The sequence below is a fragment of the Mercenaria mercenaria genome, chromosome 14 (assembly GCF_021730395.1).
Source record: "Mercenaria mercenaria strain notata chromosome 14, MADL_Memer_1, whole genome shotgun sequence".
In the NCBI taxonomy this organism is placed as follows: domain Eukaryota; kingdom Metazoa; phylum Mollusca; class Bivalvia; order Venerida; family Veneridae; genus Mercenaria; species Mercenaria mercenaria.
The window spans coordinates 2,951,050-2,967,837 of record NC_069374.1 but is presented as its reverse complement, the minus strand read 5'-3'; the positions used below and the strand labels follow the sequence as shown (position 1 = coordinate 2,967,837).

The 16,788-nt window shown below is 35.2% G+C and overlaps 1 protein-coding gene across 4 annotated transcripts in view; it reads left to right on the top strand.

Moving 5' to 3' along the window:
- Positions 1–16,788, top strand: part of LOC123526159 (uncharacterized) — a 74,352-nt gene that overhangs the window by 28,584 nt on the left and 28,980 nt on the right. For 2 of the 4 annotated variants that reach the window (XM_053522838.1, XM_053522836.1), the window contains exons 2-5: positions 2,796–2,887; positions 3,446–3,491; positions 5,498–5,571; positions 8,482–8,593. The gene's annotated coding sequence lies outside the window, so the exon portion shown is untranslated. The remainder of the gene's footprint in view (positions 1–2,795; positions 2,888–3,445; positions 3,492–5,497; positions 5,572–8,481; positions 8,594–16,788) is intronic. The other 2 variants (XM_053522837.1, XM_053522839.1) reach the window with 2 other exon arrangements.

Genomic DNA, 16,788 nt, shown 5'->3' with positions numbered 1-16,788 from the left:
CGTACAACTTAAGTCAAAATTATATCTTAGTTCTTTTTCGAAAACCGGCTAGATTCCATCATGTTTTCTAGAGTTATTGCCCCTGAAAGTGGCAAATTTTTCTATTTTTGGCACTTTTAGCCATATAGAGGTTTCATTGATTGGATACAAACTTGCACAGAATGATTATCTTGATGATCTCTAGGCCAAGATAACAACTGGGTCATATAGGGTCAAAATCTAGGTCACCAGGTCAAATCAAAGGAAAAGCTTGTTAATACTCTTGAGGCCACATTTATGACCCTATCTTCATGAAACTTGATAAGAATGTTTTTCTTGATGATTCCTAGGCCAAGTTCGAAACTGGGTCACCCACTAAAATCAAAGGGAAAGCTTGTTAACACTCTATAGGCCATATTTATGATCCTATCATCATGAAACTTGGTCAGAATGTTTATCTTGATGATTCCAAGGCCAGTTTTGAAACTAGGTCATGCGGGGTTAAGAACTAGGTCACCCACTAAAATCTAAATAAAAGCTTGTTATCACTCTAGAGGCCATGTTTATGACCTTATCTTCAAGAAACTTAATCAGAATCTTGATGATTCCAAGTTTAACAGGTGAGCGATATAGGGTCATCATGACCCTCTTGTTCTTTTAAAAGGTTTGAATGCAAAAAAAATTCTCACTTATTATTTTAATTGATTATACTTCAGTATAATATTGTATTTTTTTCTTGCCCCATGCAGTCTTACAGCTGTTAAATTGGATAATATTTTATTATCATATTCTATGATTTTGCCGAATTGTTAATTTTTGCAGACCATTGTTTGGTTTTCATTTTTCGACAAATTTTTGGACAAAATACTTTGAAAATTAGATAGGAATGTGAGATAAGATAGAGATAATCTACACAGGTGTATGCATACATCAATAGTCATTGTCTGGTCCAATATTACATCATATTATCTCATATCTCACTCAATACATCAGTAACTTTGACCTTATGATTTACTGTACAATAATGGATGGGCAGTTAAAGTTTGTGTATTTCATTTTGAAATTATTAAAATGTATTCAATATGTTATCAACCTAAGATCACCAACAAATCTGAGCATGTCCATGATGATACCAGTTTTTCATTGAATATGTGTTATTATAGTATTGCATAAAAATTACCAAGGCTATTTAGATTGTCTAATTTTTTAACTTTTGTAAATAGTACATTTGGTGTAAGCTGGAAAATCGTTTCAGAATAATGCTTTCCAGATTTCATCTGTGGCTGGAGCTTCTGTCTACATCTGATTTTATGTTTTGAGTTTGATTTACAGATAATAGTTTAGTTTCCAGGTGATGAATTGGTTTCAGGATGATGGTTTGATTTTTGGTGTCAGCATTGTTTTATTTATGGAGCATGGCTTGATTTTTATACGCCCAAAGGGACGTATTATGTTAAACCCCCGGTGTCCATCTGTCCGTCTGCTCTGTAACTCTTGAATTCCTTGAAAGATTTCGAAGAAACTTCATGCAAATGTTTACCACATCAAGAGAATGTGCAGAGCTCATGTCTTGGATGGCTTGCTTCAAAGTCAAGGTCACACTTGGGGGGTGGGTTAAAGGTCATATGAATTTTTTTTCGTGTCCGCTCACTTACTGTTGAACTGCTTATAGGATTTCAAAGAAACTTGTCACAAATGAACAACACATCAAGACGATGTGCATAGCGCATGTTCGGATGGCTTGCATCAAGGTCAAAAAAGGTCTTAAGGGTCAAAGGTCATATGACTTTGTTTTGTGTGTATATTGCTCTGCATTATGATGTTCTTGTTTTTATTTGGCAGATCCCTTTTTTTTGTTCACTTCAATAAATTTTGTTTAATTACTTTCTTTTTATGTTACTATAAATAGCCTATTTTGTAACTTTTTTATTATTGGCCGAAGGGAAAAACTGAAACCACTTTTCTGTGGTACAACATGGATGGTACCTCCAATTTTTAGTTGTATTTTGACATATCTGTACCTGGTAAGGATTTTTTTTGTGGACTTCAGATTTTCTTTTGTGGACTTTTTTTGGAATTTCTTCCCTTTGTTGTTCCTGTCCTTTGGGCTTCAACAGTCAAGTTCTTTAAATTTTGCTGCCATCCTCTGATATAACCCTTCGGGCATATATTGCCCTACTTGGCCGAGCTCTGGCTTTAAGCTCACCTGTCACATAGTGACAAGATGAGCTTTTGTGATCATCCTTCATCCGTCGCAGTCAGTTTGTGCGTCTGTGCGTTCGTTTACAATTTCTTGTCTGCACAATAGAGGTTTCATTTATGATTTTATTTTAACAAAACTTGCACAAAACTTGTATCATCATAAGATCTCTGTTCCTTTTTTGAAAATTAGCCTTGTCTGTACAATAGCAGCTTTATTTATGATTTGATTTTTACCAAACTTGCACACAACTTGTATCACCATGAAATTTTGGTTCCTTTCTTGAACTGGCCAGATTCCATAATGGGTTCCAGAGTGATGGCCCCTGAAAGGGCCAGAATTAGCTATTTTGATCTTGTCTGCACAATAACAGATTTGATTTGAATTTAATCAGACTTGCACAAAACTTGACGTGTCTCCATAAGATCTTGGTTCCTTTCTGGAACTGGCCAGATCCCATTATGGGTTCCAGAGTTATGGCACAGCATACAACATTACGTACCAAGTTTCCTCAGGCTTGCTGTCATAGGGGGCAGTAGGACTTGTTTTACAATTATAGCTTCTATTTCCAAACTGATACTAATTATTTAATTATAATAATTACGTTTATTTCCAGTGTGATGGTTTGATGTAAAGTGCCTCTGATCTGAAGCTACCTAATGTGTTGCAGTATCTCTGGATGAAAATAGAAACAGGCTGTAGGATTACGTAGGTTATTTGTTCAAATCTTGTTCACATGTTACAACTGAAATAATGAAGACCATAATTATAACATGAAATGTTTGTATATTTGGTGTATTTGAGTGAGAGTACCGGGGTATGATAAATTTCAAGCTTTTGATGGTGAAGAACTGAGGTACCCCTAGTGACGTTATTAGAGGAACATGCGGGCACCTTGACAGAACCACTGACTCAGAAAATAATCAAAACGGATAGATGGATCACTTCATTTCCTGTTTGCATTCAGTAAAAAACTGCCCGCATTGAGCATCAACTACTGTAGTGTATGGGCTTGCTTAAGCAGTCCTTGTTGTCACCAATGGTTTCCCTCAAAACCTTGGATGATTCTAGCATTTTGTCACCTTTGGCAGTCAGTGGTCTAGACTACTGTAACTGTGAAAATTAGTGGACATTTTTACTGAGATTTTATATTTTCCATTTTCTGGAGATTAAAGGGTGAAAAACATTACATTGCTGGAAAATTTATGTAATGTTTTTATCCATGTGTTCAGTACTGACAGTGAGTGTTTTGTTTGTACATTTTAGGTAACAGAGATTGCAGTGTTTGGCAAAAGATGGTGATGGTATACTGGTAAGTCTAAATTTGCAGGCAAGTATATGGATAATTTGACTGCTAATTTTCATTAAAACATGACAGTACTGATGTCACAATGCAATATTATTTAATACCATACAGGCATTGGGAAAGAATGCTACGATAGTTGATCTACTGTTCTATATAAAAGACATTTCATACTCAAAATTATATAACAGCGTTACACCTAATTGGCACAGTGGATCAGTTTTAGGCTGCCTTTACAGCACTTGTAAATTTTGTAACCTGTACTGCTGTGAGGTTTGAACCACACCTGAAACTGTTGTAACCTAGGTCATATACATTCTAATTGTTAAATCTGATATTTAGGGTAAAATCTCTGGAAATTCAATAGCTCAGTTTAGAATGTTTCATGAATTGCTGAAATAAAACATGTTTAAACTTAGAATTCAAATTGCAAAAACTATCTTTAAACTTTCAACACCACTGATAAAATTTTATTTTTGAGTTTGTAATGACAGCAACTATCTTCAAGAAAATCTTTATGAAACATCATATTCATTAAATTAAAATAGAGCCAATTAAATATAAAGCATTTTAACCCTTAGCATGCTGGACACGACTGAGTCTGCCTTTGCGACCAATGTAGATCATGTTCAGCCTGCACATCCATGCAGTTTGATCAAGATCTGCACAGTGTTTGCTATTCATTTGTTATGTTTTTGGTAAACACCCCTTTTAACAGTTAATGGTATTGTCCAAATTAAAAGACGAATATTAGTTCATTATAGATATTTAGCAGGGTAAGGGTTATAGTCTTTTAGTACAAATTTGAAACATTAAGTGTTCCTAAGTACAGGGCTTACCAGGATCGTATCCGCCACACGGGCACACCCTTTGTACACCATGGCTTGCAGAGGTATAGATTTGGTTATATTTGTGATTACTAGTATTTCACTTTTGCTGATATTGCAAACTGAGCAACACACAAAATTTTCAACTGTCACAAACATTTTTTAACAAAGCTATATGTCTGTAAACGGGACTGGAAGTCAGTCAGGTTCAGAGAAGATAAACACATGACTCTTGACCCTCCAGTCTCTTTTGAAGAACAGGAAATGCTGAGCTAAATATAGTATTGTACAAATTTTAGTGCGATACTATACTTGAATAATCTTTTGACACCAAAGTTTTTGTAATGTAATCAGAACACCTTTTGATAACAGTCACATCAAGTGGGTATCATTACGTAACTGTAGAGCTGTTTTTGGTCGGGAGTCATACATATTCTGAAAATTTGGCATAAACTGATACTTTGTGGTAAAATTCTGAATGAGTAATAGAAATTTTGCGGCAAAGAATAATGTATCAAGGGCTAAGTTCGAAACAGTCCTATCTTGTATGAGATTTATTAGATGATACAAACATCAGACACTCGGCCATTGATATATATGCATGGTTTTATGATAATAAGTGTTGTTTATCATTTTTGGAATATTGCAAATCAATAAAATAAATATAAAATCAGGTGATAAATGTATGAATCATAATAAATTGTCATCATTTTAATGATATGACGCGGAATATATGTATATTTTTAGTCATCGATAAATTTTTAAAACTAGTAATTAGATAATTTGATAGCATTATCAATTTTTTTTCATTGTTAACATTACAGTGTTAGAGTAAATGTATCATGTGTATTGCAGGTCATTTCTGTAACTTTAAAAACATTTGTAGTATTTTCTTCATTAAGTACCATATCGGAAGGTGTAAATTATGTGATAAAATATGGGTGACTTGCCAAACAGGCAATATTTTGTCAATACATGTTATTAATTCCATTTTACATTAAATTGCCTTGGATCAGTTTAATGTTTTATTGTGGTTTCCCTCCTACACAAGCTATTGATACATATTTTCGGTTGGCCACAATCAAAATAAAGATCAAAATAATACTTGGTCATACTTCATTGTATTAATTCTGTTTCAAACAGAATTTGAAAAATCCAGAATGACAATGTATATATGTATTGTTTCAGAATGGGACACGCAGTGCTTGTACCAGAAATTTTATTCATTTGTTGAGTGTAGGAAATAGATGTAAAAGCTCAAGGTGTGTATGTATGGTAAAATAAATACCTTCAAATGTTTTATGAACATGTGATTAGCACTCAAATATCCAGATAAAAATACTATTGACTGACCTTTGAAACCAAGGTATTTAGTTCAGTATGTACCAGATTTTAAAGGGTATGCTTCTTTATATATGTCACAGTTCATTCTTAAGGATAACATGGTGTAAAAGGCATCAATTTCACCAAAAGCTTACATACAACTTAATAATTTTAGCTTTAAAAATGTCAAACGATAGAAATAAGGTGCATATTGACAAGTTATAATAGTGACAAAAGTTATCAAAAATTTTCTTTAGATTTAATTACCTCCCCTGATAATTTTGGTGAGTTATCTCCCCTGAAAACTAGAAAAAATAATTTTCTCCTTTCCCCCAATGGGGAATTTTAGATTTCTTTTTAGCTCACCTGTGACGTAGTGACAGGGTGAGCTTTTGTGATCGCCCTTCGTCCGTCCGTTGTCCGTCCACAATTTCTTGTCTGCACGATAGAGGTTTCATTTATGATTTTATTTTAACCAAACTTGCACACAACTTGTATCACCATAAGATCTCAGTTTCTTTCTTGAATTGGCCAGATCCCATTATGGGTTCCAGTGTTATGGCCCCTGAAAGGGCCAGAATTAGCTATTTTGACCTTGTCTGCACAGTAGCAGCTTCATTTATGATTTGATTTTAACCAAACTGGCATACAACTTGTATCATCATAAGATCTTGGTTCCTTTCTTGAACTGGCGAGATTCCATTATGGGTTCCAGAGTTATGGCCCCTGAAAGGGCCAGAATTAGCTATTTTGACCTTGTCTGCACAGTAGCAGCTTTATTTATGATTTGATTTTTACCAAACTGGCACACAACTTGTATCACCATAAGATCTTGGTTCCTTTCTGGAACTGGCCAGATCCCATTATGGGTTCCAGAGTTATGGCCCCTGAAAGGGCCAAAATTAGCTATTTTGACCTTGTCTGCACAATAGCAGCTTCATTTATGAATCGATTTTAACCAAACTTGCACACAACTTGTATCACCACAAGATCTTGGTTCCTTTCTTGAACTGGCCAGATTTCTTCATGGGTTCCAGAGTTATGGCCCCTTAATTGTCCAAAATTGGCTATTTTGGCTTTTGCAGCCATATAGAGACTTCATTTATGGTTTTATTTGATACAAACTTCCAAAAACACTTCAACAATAATAATTCTTGGATTCCATGACAAATCAGATCCAAGCGTAGGTTCAGAGTTATATCTGATTACCTCCCCTGATTGTAATCAAAATGGATTTATATCAGTAAGTACTTACAGTATTTATTTGAAATTTCATTATTGTCATTAGTTGGACTGAGCCAATCAGGGTAGATAACTATGGACTGATTTTATGTCAAATTACCTCCCTTTATTTCAAATTAAAATGGGTATATCTCCTTAACTAAATGAAGATACTGATCTGAAATTTCATTTATGTCAACAGATTTATTTGGCAGATCCTTCTTTTCTTCACTTACAATAAATTTTTTTTATTTTCTTTTTAATTACTTCCCTTTTACGTTACTATAAATAGCTTATTTTTAGTAACTTTCTTATTATTGGCCGTAGGGAAAAACCGAGACCACTTTTGTGTGGTACAACATGGATGGTACCTCCAATTTGTAGGTGTATTTTGACATATCTGTACCTTGTAAGAATTTTTTTTTCTTTTTGGTTAAATTTCTTCCCTTTGTTGTTACTGTCATTTGGACTTAGATATTTTTTCTGAGGACCTTCTTGTCCTCAAGTGCAATGATAACAGGTGAGCGATATAGGGCCATCATGGCCCTCTTGTTGATATTTGTATCAGAATCATATAATGCAGCTATCTACCGCAAAATTTTCTCAAATCTTAAGTTCAGATTCTCATAATCAAAGAAATTATATATTTCCCATAGGCAATGTTCACTTCAATAGCGATTATATTCCCCAGAAATGATAAAATTTGAAAAGTTTCTCGGTGAAAAGTTTTTAATTTTGAATGTCTTTAAAGTGACCAGATTTCTTTTAAATATTACCATCCAGTTAAAAGATATGAAAAATGGCTATTACACCATGTTATCCTTAAGATGTTTGAAATGATAAAAACATTTTACTCACAATTGCTGTGAAATGAACATATTTTATAAATATTGAAAAAATGGAAGGGTGCCACTTTCAAACGACCACAAAAGACACCTTCGCTGACTTTACCAAAATGGCTATGTTGGGACAGTTTGAATTTTTAAAAGTCAAAATGAAAAAAAACATTGGAAATAGAATTTGTTGATATTATGACATGATATACAATTGTCATGAGAATAAGTGTTCAATGAAAATTTGTGATTTGACAGTATCTCATATTTGATCAACAAACATGATCCTACAATTTAATTTGAATTTAACAATACATTATGCCCCTTGTATGATTTTATGGTACATGTATATATATCATATGAGCAGGTGACCTCGTTTGAACATGCAGGATCAATTAGTATTATCTGTAGATTGCGCAATCATAAAGGGGAAATGACATAATTGCATAATTACATACTTGTGTTACACGGTACAAGTACCCTACAGGTAATTGGCTAGACTGAAGTGTTACCTACAGTAGTAAGCACGCAGGCCCCCTGGAGGTCCTTGCCATATGTCACACCGCCTGTCAAATTGTGTCCTACTGACCAGATTGATATAGCCTCTTTATTGCATTGCTGTAGTTTGGACATATTATTGTACATGTTTGTGCATTTTGTAGAATAGTTGGCATATTATGTGAAATTATAGTTTGTTGGAATTTACATACCCAAAGTCTTTGCAGGATTTTTATCAGTTGTAACTGGGAAGAAGATCGTTGCTCCAGGTTGTAAGGAAGAAAATATTTTTTTCAGAACTAAAGCTGTTAAAGAAGTCAGCCTGAACTGAAAATGACAGATATTAAGTCAGCAGCATTTATGGAATTTAGTTAGCAGAATTTAAAGTGAGGGATAACTATGTGTTAAGGTTTGTTTGTCATCTTGTCCTCAAATAGACTGCATCATCAATATAAACATGTGCATAGTTCCAATAGCTTTACCAATGTCTACATTTCAACATCATCAGTATAAAACATGTGCATAGTTCCAATAGCTTTACCAATACTCCTGGAATAAGAGTGTCTGCTGAATCTTACTTCTGGAATAAGAGGGTCTGCTGTATCTTACTTCTGGAATAAGAGGGTCTGCTGTATCTTACTCCTGGAATAAGAGTGTCTGCTGAATCTTACTTCTGGAATAAGAGTGTCTGCTGAATCTTACTTCTGGAATAAGAGGGTCTGCTGTATCCTACTTCTGGAATAAGAGGGTCTGCTGTATCTTATTTCTGGAATAAGAGGGTCTGCTGTATCTTACTTCTGGAATAAGAGTGTCTGCTGTATCTTACTTCTGGAATAAGAGGGTCTGCTGTATCTTACTTCTGGAATTAGAGGGTCTACTGTATCTTACTTCTGGCATAAGAGGGTCTGCTGTATCTTACTTCTGGAATAAGAGTGTCTGCTGTATCTTACTTCTGGAATTAGAGTGTCTGCTGTATCTTACTTCTGGAATAAGAGGGTCTACTGTTTCTTACTTCTGGAATAAGAGGGTCCGCTGTATCTTACTTCTGGAATAAGAGGGTCTACTGTATCTTACTTCTGAAATAAGAGGGTCTGCTGTATCTTACTTCTGGAATAAGAGGGTCTGCTGTATCTTACTTCTGGAATAAGAGTGTCTGCTGTTTCTTACTTCTGGAATAATAGGGTCTGCTGTATCTTCTGGAATAAGAGGGTCTGCTGTATCTTACTTCTGGAATAATAGGGTCTGCTGTATCTTCTGGAATAAGAGGGTCTACTGTATCTAAGTTCTGGAATAAGAGTGTCTGCTGTATCTTACTTCTGAAATAAGAGGGTCTGCTGTTTCTTACTTCTGGAATAATAGGGTCTGCTGTATCTTCTGGAATAAGAGGGTCTGCTGTATCTTACTTCTGGAATAATAGGGTCTGCTGTATCTTCTGGAATAAGAGGGTCTACTGTATCTAAGTTCTGGAATAAGAGGGTCTGCTGTATCTTACTTCTGGAATAAGAGGGTCTACTGTATCTTACTTCTGAAATAAGAGGGTCTGCTGTATCTTACTTCTGGAATAAAAGTGTCTGCTGTATCTTACTTCTGGAATAAGAGGGTCTGCTGTATCTTACTTCTGGAATTAGAGTGTCTGCTGTATCTTACTTCTGGAATAAGAGGGTCTGCTGTATCTTACTTCTGGAATTAGAGTGTCTGCTAGCTGTATCTAACTTCTGGAATAAGAGGGTCTACTGTATCTTACTTCTGGAATAAGAGGGTCTACTGTATCTTACTTCTGGAATAAGAGGGTCTGCTGTATCTTACTTCTGGAATAAGAGGGTCTGCTGTATCTTACTTCTGGAATAAGAGTGTCTGCTGTTTCTTACTTCTGGAATAAGAGGGTCCGCTGTATCTTACTTCTGGAATAAGAGGGTCTACTGTATCTAAGTTCTGAAATAAGAGGGTCTGCTGTATCTTACTTCTGGAATAAGAGGGTCTGCTGTATCTTACTTCTGGAATAAGAGTGTCTGCTGTTTCTTACTTCTGGAATAATAGGGTCTGCTGTATCTTACTTCTGGAATAAGAGGGTCTGCTGTTTCTTACTTCTGGAATTAGGGTGTCTGCTGTATCTTACTTCTGGAATAAGAGGGTCTGCTGTATCTTACTTCTGGAATTAGAGTGTCTGCTAGCTGTATCTTACTTCTGGAATAAGAGGGTCTACTGTATCTTACTTCTGAAATAAGAGGGTCTACTGTATCTTACTTCAGGAATAAGAAGATCTACTGTATCTTACTTCTGGAATTAGATTGTCTGCTAGCTGTATCTTACTTCTGGAATAAGAGGGTCTACTGTATCTTACTTCTGAAATAAGAGGGTCTACTGTATCTTACTTCTGGAATAAGAGGGTCTGCTGTATCATTACTTCTGGAATTAGGGTGTCTGCTATATCTTACTTCTGGAATAAGAGGGTCTGCTATATCTTACTTCTGGAATTAGGGTGTCTGCTATATCTTACTTCTGGAATTAGAGTGTCTGCTAGCTGTATCTTACTTCTGGAATTAGATTGTCTGCTGTATCTTGCTTCTGGAATAAGAAAGTTTACTGTAACCTGTACACACAATAATGTTATGGCAAAATATGTGTACTTTGCTGTCATTTTAATTCTTATTCGTATATTGAAATTTAGTGTGGGGGACTGATAAATTCACATCCGGATTGTAATGTTACGTGCCACATCAATATGGACTTAATAACCTTATCGTACTACAAAGCTTTTTCTAGAAGAAGTTAACAACTAGAACCATATTCTTTGTTTGCATTTTCAATTGCAAATGAAAATATTTCAAAACATCTGCATATTGAATTTCATTATCATAGTATTTGGAGTAAAGTTTGGCTCACCTGTGTATGATATACAGTGATGAAGAGAGGTCAACAGAGGGTTGTGGAGACCAGGCTGATATTTTACTGTTGCCTCTGAATATGAACCCCTGACCTTAGGGTTAGAGTTTAGACACCTCGCTTATCCCTTTCCAATGAAGGTCATTATGGCAGTTTTTTAGAGAAACACCCCAGACAGTCTGGTTCTTTTAACTTGCCAGATGTATAGCACCAATACAGCTAAAGCTTTCTTTCCTGGAAATTCGGGTCTAAGACCATCAAATTTTTAGCATTATGTTGTTTGGTCAGTATGGTTCTTTGGGTCAGGAGGTGTTCAGTGAAGGTCACAATAATTTGCAGATATATAGCTGAAGACCACTTGGCCATTGATTATTAAGCTTTGTAGCATGAATATCATAATGGTCAGTACATAACACCTCAAGGTTATAGCATACCTGAGACTGATAATTATAGGACATGGACAAAACCCCTCCCACACAAGTCTGCTTCTAAACAATACCCTGCTGATATTTCACAAGGTATACAAAACACCTTCCCCCCATACATTTATTAGAATAACCACAATTTTTTAAAGAATTTTTGTAAAGGTTGTATTTGTTATAGAACATATATTTTAGCATCAACAAATATTTTCTTAATTTCATGATTGTCCTTTAAAAGCTCATAGGAGGGGTTCAAAAATCAGTGGGAGGGTATTTATCTGGGAGTGGTCTTGTACTACACTCTACTATTACATGCCCAGTTACATCTGGCAGATCTTCATAGGTGCATAACTGTTAAACTGTCAGGACTAACATTTAATACCCAGGTGAGTGAACCAAAACCAGTATGCACCGCTTGCAGTGTTTAACATGTTGAGTCATCATCATCGAAAGAGTTATAAACCTATATCTTACAATCATTTGAGAATTTTTTATTATGGCTTCTGCATTTTTATGTTACCTTAATGCAGTTTTATCATACATTGTGATACTATAATATTGTGACATAATTATGCATTAAAGATGTTAAGAATAGAATAATTACTGTTATAAATACTGTCATTTCATTTTATCTGACTTTAAGTAGCATTAAAGCACAAAATATAAATTTCAAAATAGTATTTCAAAAGAAAATATGTGAAATAGCTGAGTTTTTTGTTTTTTTTTGCTCTCCTGCAAGAGTTAAATTGACCACCTCTGGATAATGGAGCATTATAGACATATTTTTAAAGTAACTTTTCAAGTTTAAAAATTTGTCGTTACTTTTTGTTCCGACCTTCCTATTTAAGGCTTCTTGCCATTGTACCATCCTGACCATAATACCCTAGCCAGGCCACTGCTCCTAAGAAGTTACTGACCACTGCACTGTACTGGTCAGTGCACTTTCTGAATCAATTGTAACAGTGCTTTCCTGACCACTGCACCTTCATGCTAAATGCACCTTAATGGGCCATTGCACCTTCATGACCAGTGCACCTTTCTGCATGGCCACTGCAGCATTTGCTTTGCCCTCTCAGTAAGGTCAATAAGATAGAGCACAAGACTAACCGACTGGAGATGATTGGTTTGAATACCTTGTAAGGCATTAGTTCTCTGATAATTATCTGAATAGGTGTAAATGTAACTGGATACTTAACTAGAATAATATTTCATAGCCTTTTCTTGAGTCCATGTTCATTATTATTATCCCCCGCCGATGAAATCGGGAGTGGGGTATTGAGATGGCGTTGTCCGTCTGTCAGTCCGTCCGTGTGTCCATCCGTCGGCAGCCATTTCTCGGTAACTAGCAGGTAGAATTTCATGAAACTTGAAATAAACATGAACCAACATACTGCGATGATGCCCGTCAAGTTTTTTTTTGATTGGTCAATTTCCCTTAGAGTTATTGCCCTTGATTTAATGAAAAATGTCTGTCTGCAGCCATTTCTCAGTAACTATCAGGTAGAATTTTATAAAACTTGACATAAACATGCACCATCGTACTGCGATGATGCCCATCAAATTTTTTGTAGGATTGATCAATTTCCCTTAGAGTTATTGCCCTTGATTTAATGAAAAATCTATATCTGCAGCCATTTCTCAGTAACAAGCAGGTAGAATTTCATGAAACTTGAAATAAATATGATCCAACATACTTCGATGATGCCGGTCATTTTATTTTTCAATTGGTCAATTTTCCTTAGAGTTATTGCCCTTTAATTGTTTAAAAATCTACAGATTTGTACATGACAAACCAACCCATTGGTAGAATTTCATTAAACTTCTTCTCATATTTTCCATGATCATTTAGTATAAACATGTGAAGTTTTGTACTCACACCTGGTCACCACCTTGCCTTGGTCCCATCCCCCCCTCTCACCACCCCGCCCTCACTGTCCACTCCATCTTGCCCACCACCCCGATCATGCGTCCCCATCCCCCACCCAGTTTTTTTTTTTTTTTTTTTTTTTTCATTTTTAATTTTCCATCAATATTTATAATCAACAGGTGAAATTTTGTACCCTCACCCGGTCACCACCACTACCCCTCTCGCCACTGCCCCACAAAAAAAACCCAAAAAACATTAATTTTCTGTTAAAATGATTTTTTTTGACTAATGTAGTTATTTGCTTCTTAGTAACATTAAACTAAACTTTTTGCCAGAAATATTTTTTTGCCATTCCTCACCTCAAGCCCTTTCGGCAGGGGATACCAATTCATCGAATTTGCTTGTTAATATTTGTATGAGGCAGAACTTTATTTTTGATAACACAAAATATTTCAATTGTGCATGACTTTGTCATCAGTGTATCTACCGGACACTGTCAAACCTGTATTTAGCAACCTGGCTGCTTAAGACAAGTAATTAGAAATGGAAGCCAGTTTAGGAAATTAGATGACTTGTTACTTAAGGCAAATTGTTGTTTAATACAGTTTGCTGCTTAGGCAAGTTATTATTATTATTATACCAGATTTATAGGTTCATTTATAGGTTCATTTAAGCTTTTTGTGTTTTTAGAGCTCACAGCATTCAGCAAAGTTAAATCGTTAGTATACCCTAACATCATTTAAAAACATTGTTTAGTCACCAGGGCAGTATTTTCAAGGGGCCTTGCTTGACATCAGTGTCAGTGGAGGCTTATTAAAACATGGTCAGTAAATCTCCATATCTGAATAACTGAATTAATTCAAATCTTACATATGTTTTAGAAAAATCCCCACACTTTATTATAATTCAAGCATTTTATATGGTCAACAAGTCCATGTCTAGTGCCCTTTAGGACACATATAATCATGTAGTGTCCTTTAGGACGTCTATAATCCCTGTATAGATGAAGGCCAGTGTTTACTGTAGCCATCTTAAGGGTGGTAGTTAATCACTTGAAGATTATGAATGACTGTTTGACTTGTTTGTGTCAACATTTGAACTAACGTGCATTCCGATACATTGTATACTTCTCTAAACATCGCGGATTTTATTAAGCATCTTTCACATTCCGAAATTCTTCAGCATTTAAAACTTTTGTTGACGGAAAATTGATACTCTGGTTTAACATATTTTAAATTTTGCTCGAGTTTGAAAATCCTGTAATTCAAACATTTTATCAAAAATGATCCCTGGAGCTTAGAAATTACGAGCCAGTTATGGAAAATAGTCACAGTTCCGCCCTAAACAGTTTTAAAAGGTTTGTGAGACGTGCTATAGCACATGTCAGTGGGTGGAACAAGATATAAATTAGTGGGTAATATAAGCAGAAAAACTGGATTTTCTGATGTTGAAATCAGTGCAATATTGATTTTGTAATTTCTGCTCAAGCCAGTCGCTCTTCTGTCTCTCTTTTAACAGTGATGATACCAGTGTGTTTGAGCAAAGGCTATGTCTGAATACTATGGTGGAAAAGGTGATAATTGCCTGAAATGAAAAATAAAAAAAAGAAATGTTCCTCTGTCTTTTCAGGGAAGCTTATTTTGTCCCTTAGCAGTATATTGTGGTTGAAACACTTTGGTGTTATTTAGGTAAACATTGCCATCTAGTAGAATACAAGGGGTTCTTTACAAACGACTCAAACTTCTGCCTGGTCTTAGGTAACAGGCTGAAAATCAACCTATTGCCTTCATTGTTGGTGTGATTTCAAACCTTTGCAGTTATAAAGTTTCTGACGTTTTTAACTTGACTATTCGAAGAATAGGGGAGCTATCCTACTCGCCCAGGCGTCGGCGTGAGCGTGAGAGTTAGCGTGAGCGTCACACAAATGTTAAAGTTTGCGTACCACCCCAAATATTTTCAAAGTCCATTGAGATATTGCTTTCATATTTTGCATACTTGTTTACCATCATGACCCCAGTCTGTAAAAAGGAGGAGGCAACTCTGTCAAGCATTTTGACTGAATTATGGCCCCTTTTCAACATAGAACAAATGTTAAAGTTTGCGTACCACCCCAAATATTTTCAAAGTCCACTGAGATATTGCTTTCATATTTTGCATACTTGTTTACCATCATGACCCCAGTCTGTAAAAAAGAGGAGGCAACTCTATCAAGTATTTTGACTGAATTATGGCCCCTTTTCGACTTAGAATAAATGTTAAAGTTTGCGTACCACCCCAAATATTTTCAAAGTCCATTGAGATATTGCTTTCATATTTTGCATACTTGTTTACCATCATGACCCCAGTCTGTAAAAAGGAGGAGGCAACTCTGTCAAGCATTTTGACTGAATTATGGTTTACCATCATGACCCCAGTCTGTAAAATGGCGGAGGCAACTATCAAGCATTTTGACTGAATTATGGCCCCTTTTTGACTTAGAATATGCTTATTGTAATGTTAAAGTTTTACTCATTGCTTATATTATACTATCAAGCACTGAGAATAGTCGAACGCGCTGTCCACTGACAGCTCTTGTTATTATATTTGCTAAAAAAAACCAATGAAAAAACAACATATTTAAAATTGCCGAAGTTTGATCACTATTCACAAAGATTTAATTTCATTTGATTTTAATCTCAAAAAAATAGTTTGATAGAGCCATTACATACGGGTTAAAAAAAGATAAAAAGTTTAAACACTCCTTTTCATTGTTCGGCTTCACTAAATTCTTTACATTTATTTGTTGATTTTGCTTTTTCTGTATTTGTACATCAAACAATATGAGTCACAGTACATATAAAAAGGTTCATGTTTGAATTAATGAACCACAAAACTAGAATTTGTTCATTTCGTTGTTATCGTCATTTTGATTAATAAATGTCTCCGCTTACGGTCTACTGTTTGTGAAAGAATTTACGTTGTAGGCATTTTTTTGTTGATTGTGTCCTTTCGAAATTTACACCAAAAATTACTTATGGTAACAGAGTAAAATTACTCATAGATGTTTAAGGTTGTTTTTTTGTGAAGATAAAAGTAAAATATAGTTACTGATAACTTTTTGGGTGGTAGTAACGAAAACTTTGCTGTATTTTTCATCTAAATTTGTTTTTTGGTGTTTTTTTTTTGTACTGTCACTTGCAACTGTTGAGTTTTTTGGATAGTTGTGCAATTACAACAAAGGTTTATATCACCTGTTAAAACCATTTCCAAAAGTTTACTAATAAACTATGCTATCTTTAATGGTGTAGTAAATGCCGTTTGCTCAAGTTTGAAGGGGATGAGCAAAATGGTCGTGTTATCCTGGGTTTGGAGGGATCTAAAAATAGAAAACATAAAGAAAATGTCTGGGGACAAAAATCAAAGGCAGGAAATGCAACACACTATTTCACTCTA